This window comes from Macaca nemestrina, chromosome 8 (genome assembly GCF_043159975.1).
Source record: "Macaca nemestrina isolate mMacNem1 chromosome 8, mMacNem.hap1, whole genome shotgun sequence".
In the NCBI taxonomy this organism is placed as follows: domain Eukaryota; kingdom Metazoa; phylum Chordata; class Mammalia; order Primates; family Cercopithecidae; genus Macaca; species Macaca nemestrina.
Genome location: NC_092132.1, coordinates 49,257,120 through 49,263,590, shown reverse-complemented (window position 1 = coordinate 49,263,590; position 6,471 = coordinate 49,257,120).

Genomic DNA, 6,471 nt, shown 5'->3' with positions numbered 1-6,471 from the left:
AATCTCAGCATCATGGATATGTTCCCTTTAGTCATTGACCTAGTTTAAGAGTAAATACTCCTGTTATGCTTGTTTTAAAATTCCCTTGACACGTCTTGTTGGTTTTTATCTGTTTTCAGGGGAAACGATAATATGAACTAGTTTCACATTCCTGTTACTAAATAATTATCATGATTAAGATCTCCCACTATTTTTCAGAGGTTAAAAAATAATCACTTGGAAATGTGAATTTTCAAAAAGAAAGTTGAATGAAGAAGTTCTAATTTTCACTCATGTGATCATTCTCAGACACATCTGGTATACCTATTCACAGATGACACCAATATATAATAAGTATAATAAGTATTTATTAAATTTTATCTTAACAAACATGTTATATTCCTAATAAGTCTGAACTTCTTAGAAGGGTCAGCATTGTACCTGTTTTGAACATCAGAATGGTATAGAGAACCCACGGCTATAAATGTTACCCTTCTCCTCATCCCTCAATCCCTAATCCTATTATCCTCCTTCCTCAATAGTTATAGGGGACAAGGGCGAATTAAGCTTTGACAGAATTTGTAAGTTAGAAAGCAGAAGAGTAAGTCATAAAAGCAGAACTTATGTCAAAGGAACAGTTTGCCTGTATGAGTCTGGAAAGTCTTAGAAGTTCAGGTTCAATTTTGAATTTCCTTTCTCTCTAGTTCTATATGTAAAGTTTCCCAAAACCTCAAACAGTGCCTGCCAGACTGTGGTAACTCACTAAATAACAGCTGAATGACAGCAGATGAGAATACACTCTAGATTCTACCAGATTAAGTTCTAGCTCCTCCCAGGCAAGTGATTGAACCTCTCTAACTCCCAATGTTTTCATCTGTAAAGCAAAGTAATAACAAATAGAGTTGTTGCAAAAATTACCTAACAAAATTATAGTAGTGGTAATATTCCGGTGAACTCTTCAAGCATAGGGACCAGTTTTTCACTAACACAACATTAGTATTGTGACCAGAGAACTAGATGAGGAATAAGAGATGTATGGTTTCCATTAGATGTCATTTTAACATCTGTAAGAGTTGTAGCTCTTCCAGACAGAAGCATATAGGAAAAGAAACACACAAAATTCAGATGATCAGAGTTTGATGATAAAGTCAAAAGAGGTTATGAACAAATATGTAAGGGCAGAATAATTCAATACAGTGTCAATAAAGTACTTTTAAAGCCAAAGATAAAAGCAAAGAAATGTCCTAAGAGAGATAAATAATAATGAAATCTAATTAATTAGTGAAGCAATTTACCTACAATCTTAATGGGGAGTGTGGAATTCAATTTACCCAAATCGGGGGAAAAATTAATTAAATGGCCTATCTTGAACCTAGGAGAGGCCAACTCTTCAAAGATAGGAATTCCTTTTGTTTCTGTGACTCTTAAAGAGGACTTAACATGTTGGTTAGTGTCCAGGGAAGGTCCATCTCATTTCTTGACCAACACCTCTGGTAAATTTGCAGCCAGTCTGCTGAAATAGTCACCCTATCTTGGTTGTGACGGTATGATTTTTCTGTAATGGGTTAGTGTTTTTAACCCAAAGATATTTTAGAATGAAGTACAGATATTAGGTAAATCAAATTTAAATTATTAATGCTTTTGTGTTAAGTTCAAAAATAGTCTTTGTAATAATTGGGACAATCTGTATATATTTGGTATTTAAAATATTTGTGGCTGGGCATGCCTGTAAGTCCAGCATTTTGGGAGGCTGAGGTGGGCAGATCACCTAAGGTCAGGAGTTCAAGACCAGCCTGGCCAACATGGCAAAATCCCCTCTCTACTAAAAATACAAAAATTAGCCCTATCATAAATACAAAAATTAGATGGGTGTGGTGGCGAGCACCTGTAATCCCAGCTACTTAGGAGGCTGAGGAGGGAGAACCGCTTGAACCCGGGAGGCAGAGTTTGAAGTGAGCTGAGATCGCACCACTGCAATCCAGCCTGGGCAACAAAATGAGACTCCACCTCCAAAAACAATAAATAAATAAAATGTTTGCAAGCTTTAAAAATGTACTTTATTAAGATACCTAACAGGTTACCCTCTAACATCAATTTAAATGGGTAGTTGAGTAATTAATTGTAGGTTCCTGATGTTGAGTCAAAAGGTATAAACTATATTGGGATGCTTAATAGAACTTATGAATCACCATCTTTAGAAGTTTAATGTATTAGCTTTACTTGGAATGGTTTAAGTATACTGGAAGGTTTTTCTTGTTAGAGAAATTTGAAGGGCTTTAAAAAGAAAATGGAATATATTAAGCTCATAAAAGCAATGTACAATAGTTAAAGGAAGTTTATTAACTAGGTTGAAACTAGAATTGGTTAATTAAGGGAGGTTGCTCCGTTCAATGTGAGTTGAAGACATCAATCAAAGGCTCCCTTGAAAGTGACTGTTAAAATTACTAGATTTATAAGTAGACTAGGATTTGTAATGTATTCATTCAGAATATTTACTGGGTGTCTGCTATGTGTTAGGCACTATTCTGGGTATTAGGAATATAGCAATGAACAAAATAAGGGCAAAAACATATCACAATGGGGCCTGGATACATTAAACTTAAGAGCTTTAGAGAAAATTTTAAAAACTAAGTCATTAAATTATTTGCTTCAGTATGTTAGATATTAATGATAAAACAAACTGGCCATATATAGCCTCTCTGTTGCACAGAATTTCTCCTAAGGGACACTAAAAACTCACATTGACAAGTGTCTCTATTCATTCTTTTATCACTAATGCCTCGTTCACGTTTAACTCTCAAAATTGTGTGTAGCTTGAGTGTTGAAACTTCTCCTCTATGTTCTGGAGTTTTTCACATCATTCCCAAAAAAATCTGAGTTAACCAAGATTTTCTTCTTAAAATGCAAATCTCTCTAAGGTTAAAGGCTAGGAGATATTTACATCTTCATGTAATTCAATCAGATTGTGTTTTTCCTAACACCTGAGTTAGGGAATAAACTAATAGAGGAAAGAAAGAAAAATAACTTTGGAGGTGAAAATATTTGTGCAGAAAAGGGAAATCTCTGGATTGAGAACATATTAAGGTACAAGGCTGTAGTCCTCAGGGCATTCGTGAGCATGGGCAAACTGGGTGGCAGGTATAAAAAGAGTGGTGCAAAAACGCCAAGAATTCTCAACTATTTCAAAAGCAGCTTCCACTCAGAAAAGAGTCTTCTTTCCATTTTCCCAGGTGATTATGTCCTCTCAAAACCCAGAAGTCAAAATTGCTTCGTTAAAAATTTCCATTTGGGTAAATAAAGTTTCTGCAAAAACTGGCCAGGCGCGGTGGATCACGCCTGTAATGCCAGCACTTTGGGAGGCCGACGGGGGCGGATCACGAGGTCAGGAGATCGAGACCATCCTGACTAACACAGTGAAACCCTGCCTCTACTAAAAAATACAAAAAATTAACCGGGCGTGGTGGTGAGCGCCTGTAGTCCCACCTACTCAGGAGGCTGAGGCAAGAGAATGGCGTGAACCCAGGAGGCGGAGCTTGCAGTGAGCCGAGATCGCGCCACTGCACTCCAGTCTGGGCGACAGAGCAAGATTCTATCTCAAAAAAAAAAAAAAGAAAGTTTCTGCAAAATGACCTGGAAACTCAAACGATCACTGTGTCCACGGGAAAATGTTTCTTAGTTCTAAGGATCCACTTGCAACCAGTCTTTTAAACCATGACCTATTCGTAAATTGACTATTGTGCTGATAACCAAAACTCATAAAAATCACACCCAGGGCAGTCCCAGCAAAGTGTAGAGAGTCAAAGCCCAGTAATGGCTTAAACTGTAAGTTTACTGGGCCAAGCCCAAAGCTAAGAATTCAAGGAGTTTTGCATCCCATACCTATTTTTCAGCTGCCCTTATGCCAGCAGTTAGAATTCACACACTCCAAGACTTCAGGCAATGCTGCTGGCCCCAGTACCATCTCCTCCACCACCAGCTGACCAGCCCTAAGGATTGTAGCTAACTGCACATTCCCCACGTGGATATTTGGGTAGATGAGCAGGTAGATGATCTGGGGACAGAATTGTACAGTGGTTAACTCCTCAGGCTCTAGAGTCTAAATGAACTAATTTTAAAACCTAATTACAATTCCCTGGCTGGATGACCACAGGCAGGTTACTTAAATTCTCTGCACCTTGGTTTCCTCATCTGTAAAATGGGGATTATAATAATATCTACCTCTGAGGGTTTTAAATGAGATGACACATGTAGAATAACATCATGAGTGATAGAGTGAGTGCTCACACTCACACGTGGGTTTCCCAATTCACAGCAATCACAGAAAAACATTTGTGTCTTCTGGCTCCAGTGTGCCACAAATGTAAAGAGTAATTACACTGACATCTTGGTTGACTTAGGTAACCACTTTCTTACCTCAACATTACTGCTCTGTTTTTTCAACATTAAAGAAACTAAGAAATAATCCAATTTCTATTTGGATTCTGGTCTAATAGCTGACAAGGATTTGGCTTTATTCTAGTGAATAAAAATGTCATGAAAAAGGAGCTATTGAAGAGTTATGAAGAAAAAGTGTAATGCACTAAATGATAGATTTTTTAAATCATCAGATTGTTTTCAGACATTCAGTCCCAAACTGGAACAAACTACCTCTGACAATAATTCCTCAAGAAAATGATTTTTCTAAATCGATCCATATAAACCAGGCTGAGTTATTAAGGAGAAAAATGCATTTAATAATATAGCATTCGATTGTGTATCATCCAGGAAAGGTGTACTGTAAAAAATGTTTTGATTATTAATTGACCGCTGGTAACTTTAGTGTTGTAAATACTTGTATTATATGAGGTAGACAGTTTTAAAAAAACTCTCCATTAGACAGACTTAAAATTTTGTAATAATATTTAAGAAAATGATAACATTATGAAAAAATGAAATATCCGATTAATGCTTAACTTTGTACAACTCGAATATAAACTTTAAAAATATTAGAAATTATAACATTTGAGTGCATATAACGTTTTGTACATTAGGATGAATTGCATGCTGTCCATTTCCTCTTTGCACTTTCAGTCACCTTAAATAAACAAATATATACAGCCTTAACAGAACAACAGTGCATCCAAAGCAAATGTGCATTTTAAATTATTTCTCCTGGCCAAGTCTTTTTTTCACTTAGCATTTTTATATTAGTATTTCTTATCATCCCCACCCTTTCTTTGACAGTTTGTAGTTCTCTGAACCAAACAAGCAACAGGTTTAGATTGGAAGACAGCAAAATCACTTAGGAAAAACTAAAACTTTTTTTAAGGGCTGGTACAAATTCCATTGATTAAACAACTTTATACTCAAAGATGAGGAAGAAGCTAACTCTTCAAAGGGCCTACTCATGGGCAATGTTTGAAAACAATACTGGTGCAGGCTGGGGGAAAGTTCATGTTTTTGACTATCTGGGAATGGGTATTTCAATTTCACTGTACTCTCTCCAGCTTCCTCCCAGAAGACAAATTCCACCCCTGTCTCCTTCCTTACTGCCTGTTCCCCATCTCCCACCCCAAGCTCAATGTAACACTTGGCTCTTTTCACAGTTTCTCATTACTAAGTTTTAAAAACATTGCCTAACTGATAATTACAATCTGAAACAATTCTTTTGGGGGAGCCCTGGGCTATTGCTGGCTGGTAATCTTTCTGGAATGTCAAAGAGAGGGGAGGGAACTTAGATTTTAAAGAAACTTCAGAGACAGGGACTTGTGTCCCCTTTCATCCCTCCCTTCCCCATTCCTGGCTCCTGGCCTGTCCCTTGATCCCCATCCTCCCTGAGGCCCACCATCTTCCCTCCTGATGGGACTCCTTCTACTTCTCGGTTCCTATTTCCTCCTTTGTAGCTCTTACCTTGTTTTGTTCCCCATTCCTGCCCTTTTTTTTTTTTTTTTAACTGGGAAATCACCTTCCCCTTAGAAGAGCATGTCTGAATTTTGGCAAATTCTGTTGAAAGAAATCAATTAGAATCAGAAAGGGCGTTTGGGTGGGCTACCTCCAGCCTGGGCTAATGCACCTCAGTGTCAGCCCCAGTCAGAGGCAGGCCTTGTGGTTTCTCATTATCCTTCAGGGGGTTCCATTTGGACTAATTCTTGTCATTCCATCCATACCAGTTCCCCTTGCCCCTACCAGAAAAAGCAACAATGAAGGCAGAGACCTGGGCCCTCAGGAGTGAGGTGAAGGTTGCCAGTTCCTGGTACTGGAAGAGGCCAGGGCAAAGCTGGTAAACTCCCAGAGTACACAAATGGGTGAGAGGGGCACTTGTGGGCCCACCTCTCTCAAAGCTCTTCTATAGGCAGTACCATTCCTGATTTAACTATTCCTTTTGCCAGTTTCCCTATCTAACACTTTCTGTGTGGGAGGGCACAAGACATGGGCTATGAGATGGCCAGAGGCCCCACCTTCTTTACACCAGTAAAAACCAACCAAACCAAGATGCGGTCAATGGTGATTCTT